At 39.1% G+C, this 17,869-nt stretch overlaps 1 protein-coding gene across 3 annotated transcripts in view; it reads left to right on the top strand.

Annotated features, from left to right (window-relative positions):
• The window catches only part of HECW2 (HECT, C2 and WW domain containing E3 ubiquitin protein ligase 2), a 154,543-nt gene that overhangs the window by 17,619 nt on the left and 119,055 nt on the right, over positions 1-17,869 (top strand). The gene's annotated exons all lie outside the window — the stretch shown is intronic.

Here is a 17,869-nt window from a genome sequence, read left to right as displayed (position 1 = left end):
ATGTAAGTTCTTCCAGAGAGAAACTGAAGCCTTCTCTTTATGAACACATCATGTGACAAGGATTCGCCCTCTGTCTTTCAGGTTCAGCTGCAGTTACTGCTAGGAAATTGCAGACTGTTTCAAGGTTGAATTGATGCAGCTTTAATTGTTAGCTGCTGGATCCTATTGCATTACTATCAGCAAGTTTGAAAAGGTCTTGCTACCAGATCTGCTTCTCAGAGAGTGCGTGCTTATTTCTGGTAATCAAATGACCCATCAGTCTTCTCTTCATTTAGCTGACATGGGCAGGACTCCCTGAGATTTCACAAATGGATAAAATAGCTAGGGGAGGAAAATAAATGGCGTATGATGGTAAGAGCATACAATGTGAAGCAAATAAGATGATATTTATGAAACATGTCCCACTGCAGAGACAGAAACATTGAGAAAATACAAGACCACCTTTAGGTCCTTTCCCAAGCCCTTGAAGTCCTCCGTGTGGAACGGTGCCTGGTGTGGATGATGGTGGTGCCAGTGTGGATCTTGACCAAACACCGCATTGCAGTTTTCCATGATTGCCTTTGAAGCAAAGACCGTAAAATAGGAAGGTATTAATACAAACTTACAGCTTGCATGAGACACTGGGAATGCTGCTTCTTGGAATTAGTACATAGGATATTAATCCACATGTTCTGTTAAGAAAAATAGAAGAACTGTCCAGTGTATAAAAATATTTAAATGCTTTTTTCGCCTCCAACAGTATCAACTTCCCATATACATCTGTATCCAGTGTTGATTTAAGCTCTAATTTTGGGGCCATTTTTGTGCAAATTTCCATTACATGCATTATGGATGCACAGAGTCTGCTTGCACAAAAAGAGCTGTAGTGTTGTAATCCTCTAAATTGAAGGATTTGTAAGGTAGCAGAGGAAGGACTAAGAATAGCTCTAGAAAAATAGTGATTGAAGGTTGCTACTACCAGAACCATTCATCCAGCCTGCAGCCCACTCTCTGTGTGCTCTGCAGCTGTGCCAGAAAATATGTTGTATGAAGAGTTTGGGCAGTTGAGGCCTGTTTCGTGTTTTTTGGCTCAGCTTCAGAGTGAATCAGGAGGTGTGCACATGCTCTCTGGCAAAATACCATTCCCAAAAGTGCTGGGGGAGGGCATGTAACCCAGTAATTACGTATGGACAGACTTCACTGCACACATGCCAGTCCAAGGGACAGAGAGGAAACACAGGATTTGGTCTTCCATTGGTACTGGAAGAATCTCAGGTGTCTTACCTGGTCAGGAAGACTGGGTATACTGCATTCTCCTCCTGAGTACAGGTCAAAACTTTGTCTAGCCTTGTTGGATGAGGTAATACTGAATCTCACCTCCCCAGGAGCTGTGTGTGTGATGGGTGCATTCTCTAGCCTGTGTCATGTAGAGAGGCAGAATGGCTGGATTAAATTCTGTCCTTAGAAGCCAATTCTGTGGCAGTCATTCACCTTTCAGGATCAGGACCTCCGAATGGACTTTGTACAGTTTTCAGGTGTCATTTGTCTTTTTGCCATATCTTAAAATTTATTTGCTGCATTCCTCTGTTTTTCTTGTTTTTCCTTCTACTAGCTTTCCTTTAGTGTCCTTTTAGCTTTTTCCAGTAATTATTAGCTCTGATCCCACTGCCGTAACATTTTTTTATTTGAAAAAAATGCAACTCGGCTGATGATACCTGGAAGCAAGCCAGTAAAGGCTAAAGAATGAGTGGAAACAAAGTCTGCCCAAGTTTCCTCATTTGGAAATGAAATGCCTGACTAGGATCTCATCAGTTTGATTTTTTTTTTTTTTTTTTTTTTAAATAGAAGCTGGGTTTTGACTGTGGGGTGATACTGGTGAGGACGTCCATATAACACAAGCTTCTCAGCCTCTCAAGCTGTTTTTCCTTGGCATATGGGGTTAATGGCACACCATTTGATACTGTTACCCTGTAGAATCATAGGGCTATTTAGGCTGGAAAAGACCTTTACAATTATTAAGTGCAACCATTAACCCAGCACTGCCAAGCCCACCACTAAGCCGTGTCCCTATGCACCACTTCCACGTATCTTCTAAATACCCTCAGGGATGGTGACTCAACCATTTCCCTGGGCAGAGGGTGTCAGTGTCTGACAACTCTTTTGGTGAAGAAATTTTTCCTAATATCCAATCTAAACCTCCCCTGGGGCAGCTTGAGGGCATTTCCTCTTGTCCTAATCCTTGTTAGTTGGGAGAAGAGACTGACTGGTACCTGACTACAACTTCTTTTCAGGCAGTTGAAGAGAGCAGGAAGGCCCCCCCAGCCTCCTTTTCTCCAGGATAAACTCCCTCAGTCACTCCTCATCGGATTTGTGCTCCAGACCCTTCACCAGCTCCAATGCCCTTCTCGGGACATGCTCCAGCCTCTCAATGCCCTTCTGTAGTGAGGGGCCCAGAACTGAACAAAGGATTTGAGCCTCACCAATGCTGAGTGTTTAAATAAATTCATGCTGCCTTCACTCATATCGGGTGTTTTGTCTTCATCTGTGTCACCCTAAGAAAACAAAAAATGTGTTGCACAACACTGGAAGGAGGAAAAAGCCTTTCTATTGGTTTTTTTTCTGTGTGGTTTTGTGGTGTAAATAGTATGGCAGAGCAGCACTGTTGAAATTAGGAGTTACTTGCTAATTAGTTAAATATACCCTAAACTCATTTTAGTTCAAGTCCCTAAGTATGCATATGTTTGGTGTGGAGCTGTTAGGGAGTGGAAGGGTGAGTGTGTTGGGAAGACCGGCCAGGGAACTGCCAGGCTTCTCCCTTGCTCCACATCAACCCCCATCACAGGGTTGAGGCAAACTGTTGGATGGATGTATTTGCCTCAGACAGGGGAGTAGAGCACTAGAAGCAAACACTGTTAATAGCATTAACTTTGTATTTTATTCTGGTACTGTGTTTGTACGTACTATACAAAATAAGAGGCTCCATGTTTTTAGGAAATCCCAAAGGTATCAGGAAATTTGATGCACATGTAGCTCAAGGAAGCTTTGTTAGCTGAAAGCCTTTTTTTTGTTGAGTGGGAGTCTTCAGTGTTTCTAAGTCTTGTGAATTTTCTACCTTTTTATATGTATATCAGTAGGGAAAATGGACGCGCTTCAAAGTACTGTAACAGCTAATTCATCTCAGAGAAAGTCACCTTTGTCTCTTACTGCTTTGTTTTCAGTGAAATGCAGATTGGCTTTCAGGTTGATGGTAATACCCCAGACACATTGCAAATAGGAGATTATATAATAAAGACTATGAGAGTGTGTTATTAGATAAACTTAAAGCTTTGGTTTAGAAGGAATTCTGAATCAAACTGTATAAGCATTACAATGAAATGCAGGTAAATGTGAGATTTAACTCAGGGTTAAGCTTTAGAAACATTTAACTTGGATTAAGAATTGAGTGATTTTAAAGGTTAAGAGAAAAAGTGTAACTTTGGTTAATGAACTGTTTAATCATTGTGTCAGAGTTTCCTTTCCTTTCTTCTGGAATCATCCTAGTTTGTCAGGTTTCTTTTCTTGTTTGGAGAAATTCAGGACCAGTGTCTAAGATTTGACAGAATAATTCATTTTTGGATAATTCATTAGTCTGATAAAAAGGGTATGCTGCAGGATTTGGCAGTTGACTTAATTTATTCTTGAAATTAGTACATTGGGAGATAACAGACTAATGAATATATTCAGTGTAATTGTAAAGATAAACTAAAACCATGATGAACTTTGAACTTCTGTGTGAGAAAATACACTTGTATTGAAATCAGGGAAGGTGACCCCTCTCTTTTAAAACTCCCACTAAAACTGGTTTTTCTGCACAGTTGTTCCTAATGGAGATTCTGAATCTGGGATTAATGATTTTTGACACAGCTTAACTAAATATAGGTCTTTTTGGGCCTGAAAACTGCAGAAAAAAAAAATCTGTGTGTTGTTTCTTTTTTTGTGTGTGGGTTTTTTTTGTTTTTTTTTTTTTTTTGTAGGTACATTTAACTGTATGCTCCTGATTGCAGTCTGTAGTAAATTCATGAGAGTTTCACAGTAACAAGATCAGACAGTGAATCAATCCAAGATGTTCTTGTGTTGGGTTTGGCTTTTGCTGCTGCCAGTGATGTGGCTTCTAATCCATCAGAAAAGATGAGCTCTGCTTCTTTATCACTTAGATACCAGATAATTGTTTCTGTCAGGATCTCTCGATATTCTGTGTGCTTCCCATCATTGAATGAAAGTCTATATTAACTCTCACTGCATGTTATGTTAATTTTTATTTGATGTTGGGTTTTGATTTGTAGATGTCTGAAATTGTGGCATGGCTCTGATTTCTCAGTTTCTTTACTTCAGCATTTGTTGAGGCTAATGGATAACGGTAGCCTTGCAAGTGCCACTTCAGAGCCTATACAACATAAAGTGAGTTAGAGCTTGACCTAGAACAATACCCTTTGTCCTGAGGAAAGGATTTAAAATCATAGAATGGTTTGGATTAGAAGGGACCTTAAAAGGGACCCCGTTGCCATTGGCCACTAGACCAGGTTGCTCAGAGCTGCTCCTACCTGGCTGTAAATACATCCAGGAATGGAATTCACAGCCTCCCTGGGCAACTTGTTCCAGTGCTGCACCACCCTCCCAGTAAGGAATTTCTTCCATGTAGCTAAGCTAAATCTGTCCTGCTTTGGCTTAAGGCCACTGCCCTTGTCTGGTCACTACACAGCCCTGTGAAAAGTCCCTCTCCAGCTCTCTTGCGGGCCCCCTTTAGGGACTGGAAGGTTTCCCCAGAGCCTTCTCTTCTCCAGAGTGAAGAGCCCCAGCTCTCTCAGCTTGTCTTTATACTTGTTTATGGAGCTGAGAATACTCTATCTGAATTCAGATTTTCTGATTGATTTTGTCTACCACTTTCTACTTTCTTTCCAGTCCAAATTTTAGGTTTAGTGATATACATCATAATTTGGCCACCCACTGACCAATCTAATTTTCTTCCTATATGTGGATGATTCCTGAATCATTTCCCATTGAAGTTTTGTTCTCTGTTCCAAGCAGTGAAATTTTAAGTCCACTCATCCTTTTAATGGAAGTCTGTGCATACTTTTATTCTTTCACTGCTGGTGTAAACCCTTCACTGTGCCACACAGATCCTGCCCTGCTGCAGTGCATGGGGCAGGTTCACCATAAATAAGCCCAGTTTCCTTGTTTGCTAGTATGAGGTGTTTCTTTTGTGGAGTACTGTTTGTATAGTGCTTATAGTAGCATGAGTGCTTCTTGGTGTAAGATTGTATTCCTCTAATACTGGATAAGCTTTTAAGAGTTATTGTTAATCCTTAAACAAAGATGAAGCTACAGAATTAAACATTTTAAAATGTATGCCTGCATCCTTTTTGGGAGCGAGTTTCATCCTGCCTAACCTCAAGAATTACTTCTTCAAGTCATTCTTAACCTGGATTGTCCTGTGATTCTGTTAAGGATGCAGAAAAATAAGCTTTCCACAAATAAAATTTAAAATAGGCAACAGAAGCTGGGTTTTGTAATATCTCTGACTAGCCTAGCACTTCTGTCTCCGGGGTGGCTTTATTTGTGAATCTTCACACATCCACTTCTATGTAAAACTGGGCTGCACAACTGGCATTTAGTATTGCATGGCTGATGTATTAAATAAGGAAACGGTATTTCAGGCTCTCATGTATAATAATATTTTTTTAAACGGAGAAAAGACAAGAAAATAAGAGGATAGGTCCTAAGTCTGGAGAAACAGAAGGGTAGAAGGCAGGAGGGAGAAAGAAGATATTAATGGATTCTACAAGTGATAACTTCTAGGGTTTTTATGAAAACAAGCATTGTTTTTCAGCTAAGATGCTCTTGGCCTTATGTAAGCTTTCTGAACACTAGGGGAGCTGCTGAACAGCTCAAGGTTTAAAAAGGCCTGGAACAGTGGTAAAGTTTCCACAGTGCTAAGCTGGCCTTTCATCTGCGTCTTTAACTGTCAGGTGAGAGCAGGATAGAGCCAGTCTTCAGGCACACATAGGGCTCTGCTCTGGCAGAGCTGTGGAGAAAAGACGGCAAGTCCTACCCTGGATCAATATAACTAAGTTTCCATTGCCTTATAGAGAGCCCAGATTTCTAAAATGCAGGCTCTAGCAAATTGGACATTATTTTGAGATTTTGCTGTGCTGTTCACCTGCCAGATGGTTTTTATTTTGATATTCATTTAGCTGTTTCATTCTTTTTTGTTTATATTCTTCATGGCAGGAATTGTTTCTCACTCTGTCTAGTGAGTAGAGAATAGAGCACCTTGTTCAATTCCTGCTTGGGGATATTTCTTAATACTTTAACATATGAACAGTCCCTGAGCAAGAGGGTATTTTTTTTCCCAAGTCCATTAAAGTTGGATAGGCCAGTCTAGATCAAGTGTAGCCTTACATGAAGAAATCCAAGTAGGAAGCTTCTCAAAGATAATGCTTAAGGATGTCCAGTCAATAATGATTTTGTTTGATAAGAGATTTTTTTTTGTAGTGCAGACTGTTCCTACCCAAGCATCCAAAACATCCAGGGCATCCAGGTTTTCACTTCTATCTGCTGGAGAACATGGTTGGGTTTTTCTAAATTTAAAAATTCCTACTATATTTTTTTTTCTTAGAGTTCGCTCCCACTGCCCAGATGGCTGCCGTCATACCTCTTTTATCATAAGGAATGTCAAAGTAAGGGATCTTTTCCATGGTTTTTGTGGGTCTAGGCTAAGTGAGGCTTGTGTGAAACCCCACACTTCTGTAATGTTTGTGCCACTTGCAGGATGGGTGTAGGACAGCAAATTCTTCCAGGGAAGTGGTCACTGGTCACAGCCCTAAGCCTGGCTGGGTTCAGCATTTGGACAACACTCTTAGGTACATGGTGGGATTCTTGGTGATGGTGCTGGGCAGGGCCAGGAGGTGGACTCGATGATCTGGATGGGTCTCTTCCAATCCAGCATATTCTATGAAATTTTGGCATAGCTTTGACATCAGAATAGAAATTAAAACTTGAGGCTTGGATTCTTTCCTGCATTTTCAACACAGCGACAGCAAGTGAAGCTTGAGACATGCAAAGAGCAAAGTCCACCACGACAGTTCCATGTAAAGAAGTAAGTTTACCTTTGCAATCACGGAAAAGTAAAAAGATTATGCTACTAAAAAGCCAAAACCCCTCTGCACTTCTGAAAGATTGATGAATTTAACCAATGCTGAAAACGTATCATCCACTTGTGTAGTGTATAATGTGTATTATCTGCATTTTTTGTCCCTTCTAGTCTGAACAGTTTAGGATGTCACAAGTGAGGTTTCTGTGTCAGTGGTTTGAGAGTGCAGGTATATTGTAGAAAGAATGTGAATGAAGAGCAGGGGTCATTTCTCAAACAAAACCTGACAGCTTCTTTGTGACCCTCATTGTTTGTGGACTTCATGCTGAGCAGTTCTAGTTATGAATTCTGACATGCAGTAAACTATGGTGGATCCAGGCACTACAAAAAGGTCATTTTCACAGAGCTAAAGGTGACGTACCAGGTGCTATCATGTAGTAACTGGCACAGCTCCTTGAAAAATCAGTTAAGCTAATCTTGGTTTCTGCCAGCCTCAGGTATACTCTTAAAATGTAGTTAAGAAGTGTTCTTACAAATTAATATATATGATAATATTTTTCAAGGTGAATGGGAAGTTACTGCATGTTATACATACTTAATCTACTTATCACTCTTAAAGGTTCCAGTTTTCTCCATTGGTAATTTATTAGTAATTGTGAATATCACACAAGTGATATACATCTAATTTTAAATTATGAATCTTAGTGGGTTGATATATGTGATGTTGGTGAATGTAATATTTTTTCTTTGTAGGTTTGTATTTTTAATATATGAAGGAAAACAATCAGAATCATAGTAATAGTGTTTCATGTCCTTAGAGGACTTAGTAAAGTAACAGTAAAAGATGCACAAAGAGAAAATACTACAGAAAATGAAGGGGATGAGTTATAAAATGTAGCATATTAAATAAAATAGTACTATGGACATAAAGGATTGTTACTATATTGCAGTAGTATTAGCCTGTACTGTTGTTATCAGTTTGTCTCTCTTGTCAGCAGGGTTCTTCAGTTTCACTTTTTGAATTGGAACATTTTATTTAGACAACTCTCATTCCAGCATATTTTTTTACTTGCATGGAAACATATTACTGTTTTACTGTATCATATTTTTCTCCAACAATACATCTACAAGGGATGTCTGTAATTGTGAGGATCTATTTTCTTCCATAATGATGATCTGTCCATCTGTTTCCATTGTTCCATGGCATTGCCATTGTTACAAATACCAGTGAATGCAGATTCTGCAATGACTCACTGATGGTACATGTTTAATCTTTAAGTATCTCTGGAATATTACAGTGTTGCAGGCTTCATAAATACATCAGATAGATATTGCAATGTCTTCTCATGGAGGTCATCCTCAAAATAATTTTTAGCATGTGGTAAAAGCTGAAGTGAGCTCTACAGAAATGAAGAGTGATAACGAGAGTTTTATTATCATTTCCACTACACCAGTAAAACTTCCTGAAAAATAACATTAGAAGAGTTAAGTAGCAGCTATCAAAAGTATTTATGTATGTCACTCACTGAAAATGGTTTTCCATTTAATCCTAGAAAAAAATAGAAATGATATATCAAATTTGATGAGTGTACTGGTAATTTAGTGTGAAGGCAAATCCCTCTTCAAAAGGGAGAAACGATTTGTTCTCCACAATTGTATTTAGGAATCTAAAGCTTGGGATAAATGACATAAAGTTATATGAACAATTCTCTTGAGCACTATTAAATATTTTTGGAAGCTTAATTCTAACAAATTGGCTGTTACAAGCTTCTTGCTTCATCCTGGCACTAGTGAGTTTAATATATATATATATAATATCTAGGAGTCTGTACCTGTGTCCAACTCAATTTGAACACATGCCATGAGTTTTTTTCTAAGTGCTGCATAAGGACTGTATAATTAAACATCATAAGTACATTAGTAAACATGGATCCATGTAATGTTGGTAGATGAACTTTGTAAGAGGAAGGGCTCTATTGGAAATAGAGAACATCTTAATTTTTTATTTAGTTGAGCTTTTGGGTTTGATATTAAAAAAATAAAAAATTACAACTTCAGCCCTGGTAATTTCCATTTGTATATGTGTCTGTATGAATATGTGTATGTGTATACACACACGCTTTCCATTTTACAACAGCAACTGAAAATCCCAAATCCAGACACAGTAGAATGGAGCTGCATGGCAGCTCCCATTGCCTTGGTTACAGGGGCTAAGTTTTTTAGGACTATTGAATCAATGTTTAATATTTAAATAGAAAACATATGAATATTTTCATTACAGTTACGCTCACATTGTTATGATGTATCAGAGCACACTGTAGCTAATAATTCATTGCCAGTTCCCTAATGCTGAGCTTATGAATGATTTGCTCTCCACAGCAGCAAAAGCAGTGCAAGTTAAGGGCAGCGTTGAGTAAGGGTGGCTTTGTGCTCATTGCATTGCATAGCCGTGCTCAAAACAGCTTCAGTGTCACGCTGTTGTTTTTCCTGTGCTCAGGAAATACCTTGTAGAAGTGTGAGTATGACGAGGAGAGAGTGAAGGATGCTGGAGCCAAGCATTCTCTCCTGAATGCTCTGGTGCCGCGCAGTTCAGCAGCCCAGGCTGGGGGAAGGGAAAGCCTCTGGCAGCCCCAGGGCGCAGGGCACAGAAGGAGGGAGAAGTGAGGGCTCATACAGTGAAGTAGTGGGCTCTGAAAGGAATTAGCAAAACATCTCATGAGGAAAGCTTCTTGGAAGGAAATGTGGATATATCTTTTTATGGAGTTTAAACACCCTTGGGATTTACTATCCATGCCATGTCCTGTCTGAAACCTCCTGAAATCTGTGGCTTTGTGAAAGCAGCTTCAATCTTTTATTTGTTGGTTGGTTTACTACTCACGACTTATATCCTTATGCTAGAAGTTTGTATAAGTTTTTTAAAAAATGCATAATGCCACTTCATTTTATCGTGTATTCTACTAACCTGTTGTGAATACAAATTTTCTTGTGTATTTGGTATTATTTCAGTGTCTTAGTATGACCTGAGAAACATTTCTATGCGGAATTCATTCCAGTTAAAGAGACCATACATCCATTGCAATCCAGCATGACTTAACTGGCTAGTGTGAGCATAAACAGCTTTATTGAACTGTGGAAATGGTGTTTTGTTCTAGATTTGATAGCCTGTGCAACATTTTGGTCTTAGCTGTACAGTGATGTAAAAAAAGACAGTAATTGATTTTAGCTCTTTGAAGGTAGGTTTTCAGACAGCTTGCCATTGCAATAATACATAGAGATGCAACCAACATGGTACACAGTAAATAAGGTACTGTAATCCTTATTCTAAAATGTTTATCAAAAAATGACTAATGAAGGTGTTACCATACTATGTTTGTGTTCTGTTCAAAAGCAATACAAGTATGTACTGACCCAATAACGGGTGATACTGTAATTGACCTTAAGAAAAGATCAACCCTGTTGAAAACATTTGATGGAAGTTCTGATTTCCAATTCCAATCTGTGATGAATTAAGGAATTGTTAGTGTTTTAATGCCTTCCTCTTTCTCCTGCCCTCTTCAAATACATTTAGGAAACTAATGCTTCCATAAAGTTAGATTCATTACTGAGGAAAGGACTAAGACAAAAGAAAAGCCAAACACTTGAGATAAGAGCAAAATGACTGCTGTATATAGTGCTTCTCTCCTACCACCCAGAGATGCCTTGATGCAGGATAAAATTAAATTACTGTTGATTTTTTTCTTGATTACATTCATTTGTTCTCTTAGATTATAGTGGGTGAGTTCATTACATTATGCATTTACCAAAAGTAGAAAGGAGTCTTCTTAAATCACAGCTACAATATATCAGTATTTTGTGATACATTTTGTGGCAATTCACAATGAGTATTTTGAGAAGGTAATAAAAATTTTTTTCTTTCTAAGTAGCAGTTTATCTGAGGTCAAATCAATTAATTTACTCCTTGAGAATACTGTGTCTGCATAATTTTCTGATTTTTAAAAATTAAATAAGGTGTTACAGTGATTTCACTAATAAAAATGATTTCAGACTTTCTGAAGGGTTGTCACACAGCTGCATACAGAGTTGTCACAACAGAGTTGCATTAAGGTTTTTTGTTTGTTTGCTGGTTTTGGTTTCTGATTTTAAGTTTGATGTTAAATCTAATTGCCGACCAAGTTGGGTTTTGTTAGCAGGCTGGACTGGGAGAACCACAGAAATGTGCTGAAGAAGCTCAGAATGATGGTAACGAATGAATGTGGCAGAGGCAGGCTGTAATGTGAAGAAAAGGTACAAACTTAAAAAATTATAGCATGGTATTACTGTATCCTGCAGCCATAGGGAGGAGAGGAGAGAGATCCAGCAGGCAGGAATTGTGCAGCAAGATTGGTTTATTTAATTATTTTACAAACTCTTTTCTAGACTTTTTTCTTCATAGTCTAATTGGACAAAGGATCAGCCACCCCCTGGGTGGATTGGCTAGAATCCTAAACATCCATTGTCAAAATATTTTTCTACTGTACCATAAACATAGTTCTACAAGGTTGCAGGTGTTCATAGTTTATAGAATTTCTGCTAATCTCTTCGTGAGAGAGAAAAGTATCCCACGGGCTCCGAAAGAAGCAAGAAAATTCTCGCTAGCAGCAATATTGTATCCACAGCATGGGGATGTGAAGTTTCATTTAAAACAGTTCTGCTATTTAAAGCTGTTTCACCTTGGTAGCGAAATGTTATTTTAATTTGCGCTTTGGCATGTTTAGTTGGACTGTAAGCCTCTGTTAAGAGTTCAGGTGTGGAAGAGCAGAGCAGTCCCTGAAAGCAGGGATCAGCTGTGAGGCAGCAGCACTGAGGTCCTCTGCGGGTCCTTGGGTCCCTTTCTCAGATAGGTGGCAGAGGTGGCAGGGGGTGGCTTTGATGGAGGGGTAAAGGAAAGCAGAAGGGTGCTCAGCCCTCTTCTGGGGAGTTGGCTGAAAGCTGTGCCAGGGCCCTGAGAGAGCATGGGGAATTATAAGAGAGAACTGAGTTGTGAGCTGTAAATCCTGCCTGCAGAGGCACATGGCAGCACACAGAGTGGCTTGTCTCCACCGGACCCTGGGGGGAGGAGGTGTCACAGGGCAGACCCCTATGGAGAGGAGCCCGCCGGGAGCTGACAGACGGGTGAACAGAGAGTGATCACCCCATAGAAGGACATTGAGAAAATGTGTTGCTGATGTGGCAACATGGGATAGGTCACGCCATATAAGGAAATACTGTGCCTTGGAAAAGTGTATAAAACCAACTCACTCCTTTGAATAAACGATTCCGATTCCCTGCCGGTCTGGGTCCGTGATTCAGTCGCCAACAAGAGAGCAGTGCTGAGAAGGGTTCTCCATCCCACGTCTGTGGTGACAGAAAATCTGCCAGAGAGTGGAGAAGAGGAAAGCAAAGACAGGCTGGCTGGGAGAGTCAGAGATGGCTGATACTCCCCATAGTGTTTGTTTTTTGGCATATATTGTACTGCCCTTTTTTGTGTTACTCCAAAAATATGGATCCGGTGACAATGAAAGACATAGCGTATGAGGCAATACAGTGCACTTCAGATATTAACTACTGCATTAATAAATCAGTGCAGCTATTGTTGGGGAAAACCTGATAAATACTTTGACACAAAAGTAGAGAATGTTAGCCACTTACTGTGGGGAGTTTGGCAGTCTTTCCAAATTAGGCAATTTGGACTAGTCTTCCATTATTTTTGGCCGACTTTGCTGGCACTGTACTGGTTTATCAGAAACATCACAAATAATTTTCTGAGAGAGAATTCTTTTGGAGACAGAAGATGGGATACTTTTCTTTGTATGGGAGGAGATCATATATGTAAGAGACTGACCTATGATAAAATAAGTCTTCCTTTTACTTACTTCACTATGTTTAGATGATCTCTTTTGGGGGCTGGAAGGTTTGAGTGATTGGCCTCAAACTTACATATTCCCTTTGCACTGCATCAAAGGGCCTTTGGAACACGCACTTGATCACTGCAATAAATTTTGGTAATTGGAGGCATGGAAAAATGATGTTCCTAAAAAGTGAATAAAGAGAGTTGAGACTGTTATCTTTAGGAGAAGAAGGAAATAAAAAGAATGCTGAAAGCATGCCAGATTGTGAGTGTGTTTAGTGTCTGTAGCTGTGAACTCTAAAATTCATAAATGCAGTGTGAGATCAAGAGTTTGGGCAAAATACTCATGTGGTCAGGGTAATACCAGGTCCTTGACCAACAGAAGCTGGACTGTCTGCCCCTTAAGTTTAAGCTTTCCTCAGAAGAAGGACAAGAAAGATTATTGTTTGGTGAGAAAACTGTTGTAAAAAGAGCAGGTTTCTCCTGATAAATAAATGGGGTTTTATCAAAAACACCAAAATATTTGAGAGCAGTCCAGTTTAAGTATTTAATTTAAAAAGAACTTTGGCATTGTTGTTATCTTAGTGAGTCATTGCTGAAATAAACTTCAGTCTCTCTAATCAAATGCTTAGTTTCAAACTATTATGCTTCCACATCCTGCAGGGCACAGACTAATATTTTCCATGAGTCAAAAGAGAATGGTGACAGTACGGGCAGGCAGCAAAATTTGTGGTTTTTTGCAAACTACACCTTTACAATCAAAACATGCTCATTTTCTTCTGTTATGTTTCTGGTTTGCAGATGTGGGATTAGATCAAGTGAAATCCACTAAGATTTCTGAGGATAAAAACTTCAGGGAAACAGAAAAAGGGGTAGTAAAAAGCATAAAGGAAAAGTTTTAATGAAGAGATGTCTTTAGTTATGATGTGCAAGAGGGCTTCTCCCTTTTTCCTTTGATTTTTAGGACGACTTATCTTCTGACACAGCTGGTTCTTACCATGCGGGCCATGGTAAACAAAACATGTTGGTCATGTTTTCCAGGTTGGCATATTTGCTTCTTTTTGTTTATTTTGTTCTCTCTTGTTTTGGAGAACATGTCACCTTGTTGTGTTTAATAACTGAAATAAGTTGCTTGTGCATATAGCTTTAAAAAGTCATACTCGGAGTCTAGTGATTTTTTTCTTTTTTTTTGTTCCCTGACATGTTTCCTTTGTTAGACAATGAATCACAAGCTGTTTCATCCTATTAATAGCTTATTAATTTTTAATTTCAAAGTCTACTTTTGTAAATGTACTGGATTGAGTAAATCATTAGGAGTTCTCTGCTTCTCTAAATCGCTAATTATGCATTTCAAGGTAGTTCTATCAGTTTAATTCATTGGTTACACACAAATTGTATGAATTAACAAACAACATGCTAATAAAATCCTCTGTTTATTGAGGGGTGACAGTTTTTCTCTCAACTAAAACAGGCTCTGGAAAACTGTTCCTGGCAGTGTAGCTTGTTCGTAATGTTTTGTCATTTGGTTTTTCAAATCCTAGTTCCTAGTGGTATGTATTAAAAATAAGTAATTGGAAACAAGATCAACAGTATGAATTCTGACAATATTCTTCAGTCTTTTTTCATAAATATTTTGAAAGTAGTTTAAAATACTCACATAGTTCATGGCAATACAGTGCTAACATCTCTTAGGTACCAACTTGAGAAGGTGTCAGTGATACTGCGAAGGAGAATTGAGGAGAGCTTTATATAGAAATTCTCAGTTGAATGTGTCAGGAAGGTTTAAACCATTTTCTTAGCGTATCATACTTCAAAAGGTGTTTCAGGGATGGTTAAGATGATGGTGACAAATTCTGATAAGGAACCTTGAAGCAAATGGAGGAGGAAGAGCCCCAAATCTAGAAGTAATGAACAATATGCTTTAAAGTAACAGTTATTTCTGTGTTTTTCCTACTGATTTCACAGAATAACATTAGGATCAGAGATTTAGTCCTGGAATTCTCCTCATTTAGGAAATTTTATTGTGTGTATTCAGATTCCTCTGACCAGTTCATGCCTCTTCACTCTGCCTTTCCTACTCCCTAGTAAATCCTGCCCTATGTGAACTAAAACACAACTGTGATTATGTGAGGTTGATGTTAGATGTAAAATAGATCTTGTATTTCCAGTATCTCACCTACTTCTAGCTTCATCTTTAGCAAAAAGAATGGCATGTTATGAAATGCAGAGTGTCTACACTGTGGTTTTGACTAATTGGAAATCATAATACTTAAAAAAACCCCACCAACCAACCAAACCACAAAAAAACCCCCAAAGAACCAACACCCCAAAAAAGCTCCAAAAACACCCACAGAGCAACTGTTTAATGCCCATGAGAGAGTTGATTGTGTTAAGCTGAATATTCCACTGTCAGTCTATTAATAATGGAAGAGTTTAGTCATAACTGAACTCCAACTGTGGATTAATAATGGAATCATTATGAATTCTAGGTAAGAAGAAATAACCACCTTAGCTATGGCTCTCATGTGCTATGAGGTGAGACTTAGTGGTGCTTATAAGAAATGACATCTTCACATTGAAAATTTGAAGTGGGTAAAATCATATTTGCTACATGAAATGTATTTCTGAGCTTGTTTCGTTTGGTGTCTAAAACAAAGCGAGATCTCAAATTTTTAGAGCTTTTTGTCATGAGAATGGTCTTTTATTTGAAAGACCTCAGTTACATTGCATTTTAGGCTTTACCCTGGTGCTGAATAAGCCTTCCAATCTGCTGCTGATCCCAAGCAGTCCAGTGTGTCAGAGAGGGTCCTGTTAACTTCAGTAGGTGTTGAACTTGCCTTTACCTGGTCAGCAGATGTTTGTGTGTGTGCTTGAGTTGAGCCACTAAATGCTTGGGGGAAATATCCTCTGGCTGCAGTTGGAACTTTAGGAATGATGTTTCACTGGCCACACTGTTTCTGGATAATGCTAAATTGCACTTTACTGTGTGCTCCACCAAGTATAACTGGAAGACATATTTGTGCCTTAGCACAGAAAAGTTTCCTCTTTCTGTATGTAGATTGTTAAGACAGCTATAAAAGCTCATGCTATATTTGGACATGTTTGGTTATTGCTCACTAAATATAGACAATATCCAAAATTATACTTTTTAGCATTAAGGAGTCATGTATTTTTCACTAGTTATGTTTGTGGTCTCATATACTTAAATCACTTTATTTCTGTTGCCTGGGTGTGTGACACCGTGTGACACCCTCTGCAGCATTCTGTAATCTCCAGGAATTTCAGTGCCTGTTATATCATGCATTCGTGATTAAATCCTCCCAGTAGCCTGTAGGTAGCAGAAGGTACTGTCCTGGTGGCTTAAATTTCCAGTAGGCTTGCCTAATAAAAAAATAAACACAAACAAACCAACAATGAGCCCCATCATACATTTCTTAGTATATCTATCCATCATAGCTGGATGCTGGTTCAGATGTGGTGCCCATGGCATACTCTTTTCCAAGGATGTGGTTAGGGCATAAAACCCCAGTGTCCTTCACCCACTGGGGCCTGGAGACACCCTGCATTCTCTGTGCACACAAGAGAAGAAGTGGGACTCCTAGAAGAGTGAAGTGTAAGAATTGCAGGATCTGATGAGCTCGGAAAGGCTGGTGGCATGACGTGGGAACTGTTCAATTTTCTGACTCTCATGGAAGTTCCCCGATGGATCTGTGGCAGTATTTTCTGATCTTTTAATTACCACATCTCTCCCCCTGCAGAGCAGTCTGTCCAAAGCACCAAGTGTGCTATTAACACTTTTCAACAGCCCATCGATTTGCGTTTGTGTAGCTGCTGCTCCCTGCACCTGATGGTCAGAGCTGAACTCCAGCAGATCAGCACCAGCTTCCCCCTGCCTTGATGGCCAGTGCTCTGGGAGAGATGAAGACAATTCCAGACTGAGTACATCCCATCTTAACATACCCAGGCACATGCAGCTTCTGGCTGCTCCTGGATATAGTTCAGGACCTGAGAGGTTTGCAACATCACTAAAGCTCATAGCAAAGCAAATTCTAATATTTCATCTTGTGCGATTGTGCAACCCTTCAGTTTTGAAACTGCTTATTGTTGTGTGTGCCAGTCCTTTGTCATTATTCTAAAATAAGTATTTGCCAGTTTGCATTGAAGTTTGGAGTGTTTTCCTAGGGTTTTTCTCTTGCGCCAGAAGTATCAGTTGGCATATCTTAACCCTTAAATGCCACAAGCGTGCTCTACCACTCTAGGTGTACCTTTGCTTGGTCTTCTATTACCATTTCCTTCAGGAGCTGTAGTTCTGAAGTAAAGTATTAAGGAAGACACACCGTTACAGTGATGATCCAAATTTATACTGCCAATCCATTGCAGTACAGATGGGGGTTGATAACCCAGCACTTTTGGTGGTAATGATCTAGAAAATGCCAAGAAGCAAAGTAATAGGTTTAAGAAGTTATTTTCATGAAAAGCTGTTGGTGTGAGCATATGTCATGTGTATCTGCTCAGAGTTGGTCACGACTTCTGGTCAGCTGCAGTGGGAATCACTTTTACCTCTCTGTTAGGTTGGATACAGCTGTAAAGCAATTTTTTTCTTTACTTATAAGAAATACTAGGAAGTAAGTTTGACAATAGCATGTTCTATAATTGAAGCTTTTTTTTTTGTTTTAGACAAGATGCAGCATCTGATAGGATGTCAGCAGCACTGGTATATGTGTTCCTCTGATCAAGGGGAAATGGAGTTAAAGTAATTGTATTTGTATTAAGGACTTCAAGAATATTCTGCTTTGTTTCCTACAGTCAGTAGTAGTGGAAGATGGCAAACTAGTGGCTCAGCATTACAACACTTGGATTAAAAAATTTTGCCGTGTCAAGTATGGAGATTAGTT

The sequence above is a fragment of the Corvus hawaiiensis genome, chromosome 7 (assembly GCF_020740725.1).
Source record: "Corvus hawaiiensis isolate bCorHaw1 chromosome 7, bCorHaw1.pri.cur, whole genome shotgun sequence".
NCBI lineage: Eukaryota > Metazoa > Chordata > Aves > Passeriformes > Corvidae > Corvus > Corvus hawaiiensis.
Note: the sequence above shows the minus strand (reverse complement) of the source record. Positions and strands in the feature narration are given on the sequence as shown.